Consider the following 14,749-nt stretch of genomic DNA (forward strand, 5'->3'; position numbering starts at 1 on the left):
GAAATCTTCTTAGATTCAATTTTTCTTGATGCTAGGTCATCCATTTAAAAACCTTTTTAGGGACGGGTGTGGTGGCTCACGCCTGTAATCCCAGCACTTTGGGAGGCCGAGGCGGGCAGATCACAAAATCAGGAGTTCGAGACCAGCCTGGTCAACATAGTGAAACGCCATCCCTACTAAAAATACAAAAAATTAGCCGGGCGTGGTGGTGGGCACCTGTAATCCCAGCTACTCAGGAGGCTGAGGCAGGAGAATCGCTTGAACCTGGGAGGTGGAGGTTGCAGTGAGCCGAGATGATGCCACTATACTGCAGCCTGGGCGACGGTGCGAGACTCCTTCTCAAACAAACAAAAACAAAAACAAACCAAAAAAAGTCTTTTTGTATTAAATATTACAAAGCAAAACAAAATTCTCATAAAAATATTAAGATACTAATACCTACTTCATTGGTTTGTTTTGAGAATAAAACCAGTAACAGATGTCAAAAGCCTGGAATAGTGTCACATGTTAAGTACTCAGTAAATGTTAGCTAGTATCAGCCTAGGTACACAGTTTGCCTGCCCAGGGACAGAGTTTGAAAAGCACTGCTCTAGGAAAAGTGAAACTGGTGCACGTTTTCAGCCAGGAGCATCGGCAAAACTCATCTCAAGAGCCGAGCTCCCCGAGTAAGTGATTTTATTCAGCCAGGAGCATCGGCAAAACTCATGGTGCACGTTTTCAAGCAGGGAAGAGAGAAGATCCTTTGTACATTTTGGAAAAATAACCACAGATACAATCAGTTAATATTACATAAAAACACTATCTATGATACCAAACTGGCAAGTCTGGAGAATAAACAACTAAGGATGAGTCAAATTCACATAATTGGTAAAGAAAATGAAAGCTGTTTATAAATTTAAAATAACAAAAGTTTAGAAAATACACTTCTAACCAAGAACTTTCTTCGTGTTTATCTGACTAAAAGTGGTCTAACAAAATGCAATCGCTGCATCCATGGGTTTTTGGAGACGGAGTCTCACTATGCTGCCCAGTGTGAGTGCAGTGGTGCGACCTCGGCTCACTGCAACCTCCCCCTCCCAGGCTCAAGCCATTCTCCTGCCTCAGTCTCCCAAGCAGCTGGGACTACAGGCGCACACCACCACGCCCAGCTTATTTTTGTATTTTTAGTAGAAACGGGGTTTCATCATGTTGACCAGGCTGGTCTCAAACTCCTGACCTCAAGTGATCTGCCCACCTCGGCCTCCCAAAGTGCTGGGATGATAGGCGTGAGCCACTGCTCCTGGCCCATAAGTTATTTTTAAAGAAAATAAACAGAGGCCACATGCGACAGCTCACGCCTATCATCCCAGCACTCTGGGAAGTAGAGGCGGAGGCAAGAGGATTGCTTGAGAGCCCAGGAGTTTGAGATCAGCCTGGGCAACATAATGGGACCCTGTCTCTACAAAGAATTTTCAAAAAATTAGGTGTGGTGGCACACACCTGTAGTCCCAGCTACTTGGAAGGCTGAGGCAGAAGGAAGGCTTAAACCCTGTGGGTGGAGGCTTCAGTGAGCCATGATCGTGTCATTGCATTCCAGCCTGGGAGACAGAGCAAAAGAGAGCATGTCTCTAAAAGGAAAAAAAAAAAACAGAAAAACATTTAAAATGCTTTAATTCGAAAAAGATTTTAAATATCTAGATAACATATATACACACACACACATATATATATATATACACATATATTTTTTTAAGGGCCTGAGGCCAGAGAAAGTTAAAACATGCACACATACACACGTGCACATGTGCACACAAAAAATTAATATAAAATTATGTATCAAAGTCCCAGAAGTTTATACATTATAAAAGTGATGAGTATCAAAATTGTGGCTCAAGTTGGAAAGTTGCTGAGCCAGGAGTGTGGCAACAGAGGTCATTAGGGCCACACCCAAACTAAAGGCAATTGTGACAAGTGCTGCTCCAGCATCACTACACTCTTAACTGTAAAAAGAACAGACGAATCAGATTTTCAGAATTTATTGTGCTCAACATCACCAATATAATTTTAATAGTTATGTAATGAACCGAGACACTTGAATCCTTAAAAATTACATTACTTTAACTTTTTCCTCTATTACCATTTTTATGTATTATGGATGACTTTCATATTAAAAACCATTTTTATGAAATGAATTTAGGGTTGTGGTGGAAGGAGGGGTGTAGGAGGCAATAGTGAGATTGTCACAAAAAGGTTCTACATCTCAAACTGACTCAGTCATTGGAATCTTTAAATGAGTGGATTCTGAGAAGTAATATCAAAGAAGGCAAACATAGTATTAACACCAAGAGAAATACCACCTCTGCCTGTACCCACACCAAGGAACCCTAATGTAAAGTAAGATGCCTCTCACTTTCCTTGTTCCTCCAAGTGAGTCAGTCAAGTTACAATGAAATTCCACAGGATCTCCAAAAAGGTGCCAGCTCTGGTGAAGATATTATTTACAGTCACATAAAAAGCTACTCAGTACTTTTAAGACCTAGTGCTCTGTTAACTGTGGTAGATGTGTAAGAGCAGGGGCTGAGAAAAGTCTGACCAGAACAAGGGCTTAGGGTGAGGAGTAGGGAAGAGAGAAACTTCCACTCTAGCACTAGTCTCTCCTGAGTCACGCATGCTAGATGTGTGGGTGTTCACAAGGACTGTGGACAAAGGGCCTTCCAAGCATTCAGAAAGTTGCCAAACAGCTACTGCATTCATTACAACACAGCCACTTATGAGCTAACCTTTCCTTTCTAAAATTATCAACTTTGACTACTAATTTGCATATAGTCATTACGTATGATTTACAGTGTTGGGCTTTTATTTTTTTTTGAGACAGAGTCTCACTCTGTCGCCCAGGCTGGAGTGCAGTGGCCGGATCTCAGCTCACTGCAAGCTCTGCCTCCCAGGTTCACGCCATTCTCCTGCCTCAGCCTCCCGAGTAGCTGGGACTACAGGCGCCCGCCACCTCGCCCAGCTAGTTTTTTGTATTTTTTAGTAGAGATGGGGTTTCACTGTGTTAGCCAGGATGGTCTCGATCTCCTGACCTTGTGATCCGCCCGCCTCGGCCTCCCAAAGTGCTGGGATTACAGGCTTGAGCCACCGCGCCCGGCCTGTTGGGCTTTTATAAACTGACTTGGGCATTACTTCCATCCTGGAGTTGTTCAGCTAGGTATCATGGTTCTTTGTCAGATGCCACTAGCTCTCTGTGAAGGAAACAACAGGTACAGAATAATTCTGTCTTTCCATATACTATCAGTAGTAAAGATGTATACTTTAGCTCAACTAAAAGACATAATGGATTCTGCTTCCTGTCTTACCCAAATAATCAAGTCTGTATCTGTATTATCAATACCAAATATTATTAATACCAGATAGAATATAGGCTACAAATGTGTAATCTTTTAAAATTATTGTAAAAAATACAGATCAGAGGCCAAAAACCCCAAACTGACACATAACTCCCTGAAAGTCTTTCCAAATAAAGGTACTGGTAAGAGGTCAGGAGGGAGGGCCGGGTGCCATGGCTCACGCCTGTTATCCCAGCACTTTGGGAGGCTGAGGCGGGTGAATCACTTGAGGTCAGGAGTTTGAGACCAGCCTGACCAACACGGTGAAACCCCATTTCTACTAAAAACACAAAATTAGCCGGGCGTGGTGATGCATGCCTGTAATTCCAGCTATTTGGGAGGCTGACGCAGGAGAACTGCGTGAACCCGGGAGGCAGAAGTTCCAGTGAGCTGAGATATTGCACTCCAGCCTGGGCAACAAGAGCGAAACTCCATCTCAAAGAAAAAAAAAAAAAGTCGCCAGGAGGGAGCATAGTTAGAAGTTCCCCCACTGATTTCTTCTGTACATTATTCTTATCAATTAAGCAAGAGCTCTCCCTTGTAAACTCTTTAGCAAATTCTATTATCTTGGGAGTTTTGGTGGGCTAATATTGGAGGTCCCTCTGGTGCTGACAGTGGAACTTGACTGAGGAGTAAAACATGGATGGTAGTGTGTTCCTTTTTGAGAATGTGAAAACTAACACGTCAATCAATGTACTACCCACAATAACAAGATGAACTAGTAATTTAGAACACTCTAGACCAAAGAAACAAGGTAAGCAAAAGGAAAGAACATAAGTTATTATAGAGGTTGCTTTAGGAAATGCTAAAGGAACTCAGAATAAGTTTAATCTTAGAAAGACAGGATGGGAACAATAATAGACTATAACACAAAAGCTGTAAAGAATAATATAAGAAATGAAACTGTCAAGAAATAACATTAATGCAAATTTAGAACAGTAACTATTCCTCCTTTCTCCCACCCGCGTATCTTAGGAAAAAAGGCTTCCAGAAGAACAACAAAATCCCATACGATTTTTAAGAGTTAACTACTGTATAAAACAATCCTACTCCTACTTGCTACTTCAACCGCTTTTTCAAACTAATTTATTTGGTTTCAGCGGTAAAATTCGGTAACACTCAACAACTTAATCTTTTAATTCTACATTCATTTATAAGTGATTTCCATTTTACAGACTAAGCTACTCTTGTCTCTCATTAAGCTTATTATGCTTATTTATAGGATTGATTTATTTAAGAAAGAGTAGATAACTGTTATGAAGAGCCTTAAAATACATGCAAAATAACAAGAAGCAAAAAAAATGTTCTAAGAAGTTTCAATTTCCTAATAGTTTACTGAGGTTCATCGGCAAACACACTATTATCATGCTGAATCTCTAACTTTAGGATACATGTATCAGTCATTATTTCTATATTATCAGTTAATCAGGATATGAACAGACCCTAAAATGGAGCATTTCTAATAAAGGCCAAATCTAAGCTAGAGATATTTTCCCCCTTGAGACAGAGTCTCGCTCTGCCAACCCAGGGTGAAGTGCAGTGGCGCAACCTCAGCTCACCTGCAACCTTCGCCTCCCAGTTCAAGCGATTCCTCAGCCTCAGCCTCCCCAAGTAACTGGAATTGCAGGCACCTGCCACCACACCCAGCTAATTTCTGCATTTTTAGTATAGACAGGGTTTCACCATGGCTGGTCTCGAACTCCTAACCTCAAGGGATCCGCCCTCTTCAGTCTCCCAAAGTGCTAGGATTACAGGCCTCAGCCACAGCACCCAGTTTAGAGATTTAATCAGTAAAACAAAAAAGGGACAGAGTAACTCTATGTTATGTATCAGAATATTGAGTTTTAGAAATTAGATGATCATTTGTGGAACTTTTATACTATCGTTAGCTCTATAATCTTGTAGGAAATCACATCTTCTCAAGTGTCTGTCTCTGTAATTATGTAATGAGACTATTACTATCTAAAGGTCTCTGGTCTCAGAAACTACCATTTTATGACTATACCTGCTGGAATTAAATCTCATAAAGGATTTGCTGCCTTAACCAAGGAGAAAGTGAATCACCTAAGACTTAATCCAAGTTGATCATATAACATCAACTCATCTATGGAAATATTTTCAATCATTAAAAAAATGAATGCATTAAACAGTCAAATGTCCTTAAAATGTCCATTTTAAAATGTTATGAATTGTTGGGCCAGACGCAGTGGCTCACACTTGTAATCCCAGCACTTTGGAGGCCGAGGTGGGCAGATCATAACGTCAGGAGTTCGAAACCAGCCTGGCCAACACAGTGAAACCCTGTCGCTACTAAAAATACAAAAATTAGCCAGGCATAGTGGCAGGCACCTGTAATCCCAGCTACTCAGGAGGCTGAGGCAGGAGAATTGCTTGAAACCGGAAGGCAGAGGTTGCAGTGAGACAAGATCGCGCCATTGCACTCCAGCCTGGGCAAAAACTCCATTAAAAAAAAAAAAACTCAGGCCGGGCGCGGTGGCTCAAGCCTGTAATCCCAGCACTTTGGGAGGCCGAGACGGGCGGATCACCAGGTCAGGAGATCGAGACCATCCTGGCGAACACGGTGAAACCCCGTCTCTACTAAAAATACAAAAAATTAGCCGGGCGAGGTGGTGGGCGCCTGTGGTCCCAGCCACTCGGGAGGCTGAGGCAGGAGAATGGCGGAACCCAGGAGGCAGAGGTTGCGGTGAGCTGAGATCGGGCCACTGCACTCTAGCCTGGGCGACAGAGCAAGACTCCGTCTCAATGGGCGACAGAGCAAGACTCCGTCTCAAAAAAAAAAAAGAAAAAAAAAAAAAAAACTCCATTAAACTCCATTAAAAAAAAAAAAAATCGAAAATTGTTAAGACTTAGAATCCAAGAATGATGAATCAACCCCATTCTGGTGTCCGTGTTAAGTTCATTTTCAAAAAAACGAAGTATGGAATGAAGTAAAAATTTTCAGAGATAGAAGCAATCCTTTTATTTATTTATTTTTTTTGAGACAGAGTTTCGCTCTTTATTTATTTATTTAATTCTTTTTAAGTAGAGACGAGGTTTCTCCATGTTGGTCAGGCTGGTCTGAAACTCCTGACTTCAGGTGGTCTGCCTGCCTCGGCCTCCCAAAGTGCTGGGATTACAGGCATGAGCCACCATGCCCAGCCAGAAGCAACCTTATAACCAATGTGACTGATCCTATACTCTGTGGGATTTAGCAGACACCACACAGCAGACATCAAACTCAAGTTGCAAAGCCTAATCAGATCCTTACATCCTTGCATCCCCAAGGTTAAAACTTTTCATTTAATCCTATACCAAATTCCAAACCTCTACAACCGCATTTTAACAATGAAGTATACTGGAGGAGTAAAGCAACCATGTGATCTGGCTGCCCAGGACCATTCCAGTTTAAGCCCACTGTTCCAGCAGACAGATCTCATTTTATTGTCTTTTGCAGATATTGTGGTGTGTTTTTATAGTTTTAACCAATTGAAGGTTTGTAGCGACACTGAATCAAGCATGTCTATCAGAGCCAATTTCCACCAGCATGTGCTCACTTCATGTCTCTGTGGCACAACCTGGTAATTCTCCCAATATTTCAAACTTTTTATGATTATTATATCTGCTATGGCGATCTGTGATCAGTGGTCATTAATGTTACTATTGTAATTGTTTTGGGGTACCACATGCATGCCCACATAAGATGGTAAACTTAATTGATATATGCTGTGTCTGTTCTGACTGCTCCAACAATCTCTTCTATCTCCTCTGGCTTACCTATTCCCCGAGACACAAAAATAATAAAATTAGACCAATTAATAACCCCACAATGGCCTTTAAGTGTTCAAGTGAAAAGATGAGTTACATGTCTCTTACTTTCAAAAGCTAGAAATAATTAAACTTAGTGAGGAAGGCATGTTGAAAGCCAACATAAGCTAAAGCTGGGCCTCTTGTACCAAACAGCGATGTTGTAAATGCAAAGAGTTCTTGAAGGAAATTAAAAGTGAACACTACTACAGTGAACACACAAATGGTAAGAAAGCAAAACAGACTTACTGATGATATGGAGAAAACTTTAAGTGGTCTGGATAGAAGCTGAGGCCAGCCACAACATTCCTTTAAATCAAAGCCTAATCCAGAGCAAGGCCTTAATTCTCTTCAATTCGATGAAGGCTGAGAGAAGTAAGGAAGCTGCATAAGAAAAATTTGAAGCTAGGAGAGGTTGATTCATAAGGCTGACCAAAAGAAGCCACCACCTCCAGAACATAAAAGTACAGGGTGAAGGTGCAAGTGCTAATGTAGAGCTGCAGTAAGTTATCCAGAAGATCTAGCTAATATCACTGATGAATGAAGGTAGCTACACAAAGTACCATACTTCCAATGTAGAGGAAACAGCCTTATACCAGAAGATGCCATCAAGGACTTGACTCTCCAGGGCTAGTGCAGCTGGTGACTTCAAGATGAAGCCAATGCTCATTTAGCATTCCAAAAATCCTAGGGTCCTTAAGAATTATGCTAAATCTACTCTGCCTGCACTCTACAAATGGCACAGCCAACCAAGCCTGGATGACAGCACCTGTTTACAGGATGGTTCACCGAATATTTTAAGTTCATTGTTGAGACCTACTGCTCAGAAAAAAGAGATTCCTTTCAAATTATAATTGCTCACTGACAATGTAGACCCTGTTTACCAAAGAGCTCTGAGGGAGATGTACAAGATTAATGCTGTTTTCATGCCTGCTAACAAAAAATTACATCCATTCTGCAGCCCATAAATCAAGGAGTAATTTCAACTTTCAAGTGGAATTATTTAAGAAATACATTTCATAAGGCCATAGCTGTCATAGACAGTGATTCTTCTGATGGATCTGGGCAAAATAAATTGAAGACCACCTAGAAAGGATTCACCATTCTAGATGCCATTAAGAACATTTGTGATTCATGGGAAGAAGTCAAAATACTAACATTAAAAAGAGTTTGGAAGAAGTTGATTTCTACTCTCATGAATGACTTTGAGGACTTTAAGATTTCAGTGGAAATCTTCCACCTGCAGATGTGGTGGAAACAGCAAGAGAAATACTAGAATTAGAAATGGAGCCTGAAGATGTGACTGAATTGCTACAAACGCACGTTAAAACTTGAACAGATGATAACTTGCTTCTCATGGATAAGCAAAGAAAGTGGTTTCTTGAGATCTACTTCTGGTGAAGATGCCATTAACACTGTTGAAATGACAATAAAGGACTTAAAACACTGCATAAACTTAGTTGATAAAGCAGTGGCAGGGTTTGAGAGGACTGCTTTTGATTTTGAAAGAAATTCTATTCCAGCTGAGATGCCATCAAACAGCATCACATGCTATATAGAAAAATCTTTTGAGGGACGGGCATCGTGGCTCACACCTATAATCCCAGCATTTTGAGAGGCCCAGGCGGGCGGATCACCTGAGGTCAGGAGTTCGAGACCAGCCTAACCAACATGGATAAACCCCGTCTCTACTAAAAATACCATATTAGTCAGGCGTGGCAGTGCATGCCTGTAATCCCAGCTACTTTGGAGGCTAAGGAGAATTGCTTGAGCCCGGGAGGCAGAGGATTGTGGTGAGCCAAGATTGTGCCATTTCCAGCCTGTGTCTCAAAAAAAAGAAAAAAAAAAAAAAAATCTTTTGTGAAAGGAAGCACCAATCAATGCAGCAAACTTCACTGTTACCTTGTTTTAAACAATTGCAACGGCCATTCCTAGGACCAGTCAGCAACCATGAACATGGAGGCAAGACCCTCCACCAGCAAAAAGATAAAAACTTCTAAAGGCTTAGATGATCGATTTCCTGGCAATTATTTTCTATTTAAGGTACGTACACTGGTTTTTAGACAAAATGCTACTGGGCACTGAATAGACTACAGCATAGTATAAGCATGACTTTTATACACTCTAGGGAACCAAAAATTTGTGTGGCTTGCTTTATTGAGATAATCCACTTTATTGTGGTGGTCTAGAACCAAATCTGCAATTATTAATGCTATTTCTTTTCATTCTTAGAAATATCCCACTTTGGAAGACATTGTGTGGTCATCCTGTAGATAAAACTTAATATTATAATTCGGGCACAGTCTGAATACCTAGCTGTCACCATACCCAGCTGTCCTGCCCAGCCTAGAAACTCCACCACAAACAAAAAATATAATTCAAAATTATTACTTCAATACTTAAAAGGTAAAAAATGAATCATCCTGGTGTACCATTTAACGTTCACATAAAAGGTAATAAAACTTCCTCAGGCACGCACTGAGAACCACACATGTGATGCCATCCATGACTAAGAGCGGTTCTTCAGATTTTTTTTATTTTTTTGAGACAGAGTCTTGCTCTGCCACCCAGGTTGGAGTGCAGTAGTGTGACCTCGGCTCACTGAAATCTCTGCCTCCCGGGTTCAAGCGATTCTCCGGCCTCAGCATCCTGTGTAGCTGAGATTACAGGTACCCACCACCATGCTCGGCTAATTTTTTTTTGTATTTTTAGTAGACGGGGTTTTGCCGTGTTGGCGAGAGTGGTCTTGAACTCCTGACCTCAGGTGATCTGCCTGCCTCGGCCTCCCAAAGTGCTGGGATTACAGGCATGAGCCACCACGCCTGACCGGTTCTTAAGATTATTAAAAACAAAAAGTTGTCTATATGTCAAATGAACAGATACTAATTCAGACAAAGAACCACAGTATTAACCTCATTAATGCCAAAAAATAAAGCAACTTTTGTAATGATACGTTAGAGCTTTTACTTTTTAAATATTCTGTCCCTCCTCCTCTATTCAATTATCCTTTAATATAATAACTCCTGGCCAGGTGTGGTGGCTCATGCCTAAAATCAAGGCACTTCGGGAGGCCAAGGAATGAGGATGACTTTTAGCCGGGAATTCCAGATTAGTTTGGACAGCTAAGCATGATCTTGTCTCTAACAAAAATTTAAAAATTAGCCAGGCAGAGTGCCTCGTGCCTGTAAGTCTCAGCTACTTAGGTGGGTTGTTTGCACCCAGATGTTCAAGGCTGCAGTGACCTATGATCACACCACTGCACTCCAGCCTGGATGACAGAGCAAGACCCTGTCTCAATAAATAAATAAATAAAAATAAGTCCTTTTATAATATTTTATGCCTCCTTAACTAGGTTAAAATGAAATTAGTAGGTAATAATACACCTATGCACATTTTTTTTTTTTTGAGAAGGAGTCTCGCTCTGTCACCCAGGCTAGAGTGCAGTGGCGCAATCTTGACTCACTGCAAGCTCCACCTCCCTGGTTCACGCCATTCTCCTGCCTCAGCCTCCCGAGCAGCTGGGACTACAGGCGCCCGCCACCACACCCAGCAGGCTAAGTTTTTGTATTTTTTAGTAGAGACGGAGTTTTACCGTATTAGCTAGGATGGTCTCCGTCTCCTGACCTTGTGATCCGCCCACCTCAGCCTCCCAGAGTGTTGGGATTACAGGTGTGAGCCACCGCGCCTAGCCTTTTTTTTTTTTTTAAATAGCTACTCCTGAGTAGCTAGGAGTACAGGTGAGTCCCACCATACCCAGCTGTCTTGCCCAGCCAGGAATGGAGTGCAGTGCAGTAATCACAGCTTACTGCATCCTTGAACTCCTGGACTCAAGGGATCCTCCCACCTTAGCCCTACTATAGGGACGGGCTACCATGCCCAGCTAATTGTTTTTATATTTTGGAGAGACAGGGTCTCATCATCTTGCCCAGGCTGATAACTCCTGGGCTCAAGTGGTCCTCCTGCCTCAGCCTCCCAAAGTGCTGGGATTACATGTATGAACCACCATGCCTGATTGATTAAAAAAAAAAAAAAATCTATATATATACACACACTTAAAAATGTTTTTTAAAAACATATATATATTTAAAAATATATATATATACACACACATACACACACACATATATATATATTTTTTGTAGGGACATGGTCTTGCTATGTTGCCTAGGCTGGTCTTGAACTTCTGGCTTCAAGTGATCCTCCTGCTTCAGCCTCCCCAAGTGCTGAAATTACAGGCGTGAGCCACCTCACCTGACTGAGGAACACTTTTAAAATGTACATTTATCTCCTGAGGTATAAGGAACAAAGTAATTTTTAATAAAACAGTATTTTCAATAAACATTTATATACCTAAAGTACAAACACAATGTAGTTGGATATTTGCCTCTAAGAATCAACAACAATAAACAACCTTCAAATACAGACTTACAATCTGTTCAAATATCATGAATGGCCTGACCAGTCAAGTTACAAGCAAAACAAAGTACAATTCTCCCTTCAATTTTTTTTTTTGAGCCGGAGTCTCTCTCTGTTGCCCAGGCTGGAGTACAGTGACACAATCTCGGCTCACTGCAACCTCAACCTCCCAGGTTCAAGTGATTCTTGAGCCTCAGCCTCCTGAGTAGCTGGCATTACAGGCACATACAACCATGCCTGACTAATTTTTCTAATTTTTTTTAGTAGAGACAGGGTTTCTCCACGTTGGCCAGGCTGGTCTCGAATTCCTGACCTCAGGTGATCCTCCCACTTCAGTCTACAAAAAGCGCTGGGATTACAGGCGTGAGCCACCATGCCTGGCTTCCCTTGATTTTTACACAGTAGATGCATTCCTGGTTAATTCTGTATGTTATTAAAACCATAAAATAGGCCAGGCAACTTTGGGAGGCTGAGGTAGGAGGATCACTCACAGTCAAGAGTTCGAAAGCAGCCTGGCTAGCATAGTGAAACCCCATCTCTACTAAAAATACTAAAAACTAGCCGGGCATGGTGGTGTACACCTGTAATCCCAGCTACTCGGGAGGCTGAGGCAAGATAATGGCTTCAACCCAGGAGGAGGTCGAAGTGAGCTGAGATCAAACCACTGCACTCCAGCCTGGACGACAGAGTGACACTCCATCTCAACAACAACAAAACCCATAAACTAAAACTTTGTCTTTAAATGTAAAGCCAAATTAGGCTTTGGCCTCAGATAGCTCCCTAAGTGTTTTTACCTAACTGAAAGAGCAGCTGGACAATTCCTTACACAGGCCTGGACTTCTAAGTGTTAAAGGATGTGTAGCATCACTGACCTCTCTGTCCAAAGTCAGTGCTACCCTCCCCACCTGAGCAGAAACACTGAGAGAAAGGAATATACAAGTGTTATGGGAGCTCAAAATAAAAAATAATTATTTAGTTATGGAATTAGAAGAATTTTTCTTAAGAAGGTATCAAATGAGAGGCAGAAAATACAGGGGAAAAAGGCATTCCAAGGCAAAGACTGGCATTTGAAAAGGTTTATCTGCACAAAGATGTAGAAAGTCACTGAAGGTGGTAATCTTTATAAAAGAAAGGAATTCCAGCCGGGCGCGGTGGCTCAAGCATGTAATCCCAGCACTTTGGGAGGCCGAGACGGGTGGATCACGAGGTCAGGAGATCGAGACCATCCTGGCTAACGTGGTGAAACCCCGTCTCTACTAAAAAATACAAAAATCTAGCCGGGCGAGGTGGTGGGCGCCTGTAGTCCCAGCTACTCGGGAGGCTGAGGCAGGAGAATGGCGTAAACCCGGGAGGCGGAGCTTGCAGTGAGCTGAGATCCGGCCACTGCACTCCAGCCTGGGCGACAGAGCCAGACTCCGTCTCAAAAAAAAAAAAAATACAAAAGAAAGGAATTCTAACCACAAAGAGAACTAAAGACACCAATATTTCACAGTACTCACTATGAATTACATTTGACTGACTCAGTGGAATGAGCACTGGACCAGCAATTTGGTTTTAGAGTATGAGTTTAGATCAAGTTCCTCAGTTTCATCTCCTCTTCTACAAAATACATTTGACCCTTGAACACAGGTTTGAACTTTATGGGTCCACTTTTCTGCGGATTTTTTCCAGTCAGGCCTCCCTATCAGCAGGTTCCGCAACCACAACCAAACATGGATCACAAACACAGTATTAAGGAGATGCAAAACCTGCATATAAGGAGGGCTGGCTTTTTGTATCCACAGGTTCCAGAGGGCTGAATGAGGAACTTGCATATGTGTGGATTTTGGTATACAAGGAGGTGCTGGAACCAATTCCCCTCAGATACAGAGCGATGGCTATAATAAAAAATATTCTCATTTTAAGAATCTACAGTAATTCTGAAGCACTAAATCAAAAGGGCAAACTCTTAAGCAGACGAACTCAATAAAAATGTTTCCTCAGGATTTGTCATTCACAAAATGTAGCACAGTGTCTATCACATAGGACTCATTATTTGTCAAATGAACATCAGCCATGGCCTGGCAACATGTTGAAACGGATGCAACAGAAATGGAATTTCATACACAATACCACTTTGAAGTGATACTTGAATTATTTTAAATATTTATTTTGATCAAAGTCATAATATGTAATAGGTAACTAACAACCACTCAAAAATTCCTGAGGAAAAATGAGTTTCCCCATTCTGTTCCCTTTTTCTTTCTTTCTTTTTTTTTTTTTTGAGACAGGATCTCACTCTACTGCTCATACTGGAATACAGTGGCAACATCTCGGCTCACTGCAGCATCAGCTTCTAGGCTCAAGTAATCCTCCCACCTCAGCCTCCCAAGTAGCTGGGACCACAGATGCATACCACCACATCTGGCTAATTTTTGTTATTTTTTTGTAGAGATGGGGTTTTGCCATTTTACCCAGGCTGGTAACTCCTGAGCTCAAGTGATCCTCCCACATCAGCCTCCCAAAGTGCGGGGATTACAGGCATGAGGCCACCACACACCAGCTTCTGCTCTGTTTCTAAGCTCCTTCAGGGAGTACTTTTAAAAAAAATCCTCACTTGATATGTCCAATTCTTGCCCCCTGCCTAAGACAGTACAAGAAATTTACTAGTTTCTTGTACATTCTTTTTGTTGTTGTTGTTGTTTTGTTTTTGAGACAGGATCTCAATGCATCACCCATGCTGGAGTGCAGTGGCACGATCTCAGCTCACTGCAACCTCTGCTTCCCAAGTTCAGGCAATTCTCCCACCTCAGCCTCTCCAGTAGCTGGGACTACAGGCGTGCACCACCACGACCAGTTAACTTTTATTTTTTGGTAGAGGAGGGTTTTCACCATGTTGGCCAGGCTGCTCTCCAACTCCTGACCCAAGTGATCTGCCCATTGTGGCCTCCCAAAATGCTGGGATTACAGGCATGAGCCACCGCACCCAGCCTCTTGTACATTCTTCTAAGGATTCAAAACATTTAAAGTCCATGTACGTTCCCCTGTCCCTCATGTTAGCACACTACACATTATTCTACATCTTAGCTTTTCCATTTAACAGTCCCTCTGAGATAATTCCATGTCCATATATTTAACAGCTGCCTCATTCTATGTATAACACCGTATGTATAGTATTCTACTGT

The 14,749-nt window shown here is 41.8% G+C and overlaps 1 protein-coding gene across 1 annotated transcript in view; it reads right to left on the reverse strand.

Moving 5' to 3' along the window:
• Positions 1–14,749, reverse strand: part of YWHAQ (tyrosine 3-monooxygenase/tryptophan 5-monooxygenase activation protein theta) — a 49,333-nt gene that overhangs the window by 8,375 nt on the left and 26,209 nt on the right. The window lies entirely within an intron of this gene.

The sequence above is a fragment of the Piliocolobus tephrosceles genome, chromosome 15, assembly GCF_002776525.5.
Source record: "Piliocolobus tephrosceles isolate RC106 chromosome 15, ASM277652v3, whole genome shotgun sequence".
NCBI classification, from domain to species: Eukaryota; Metazoa; Chordata; class Mammalia; order Primates; family Cercopithecidae; genus Piliocolobus; species Piliocolobus tephrosceles.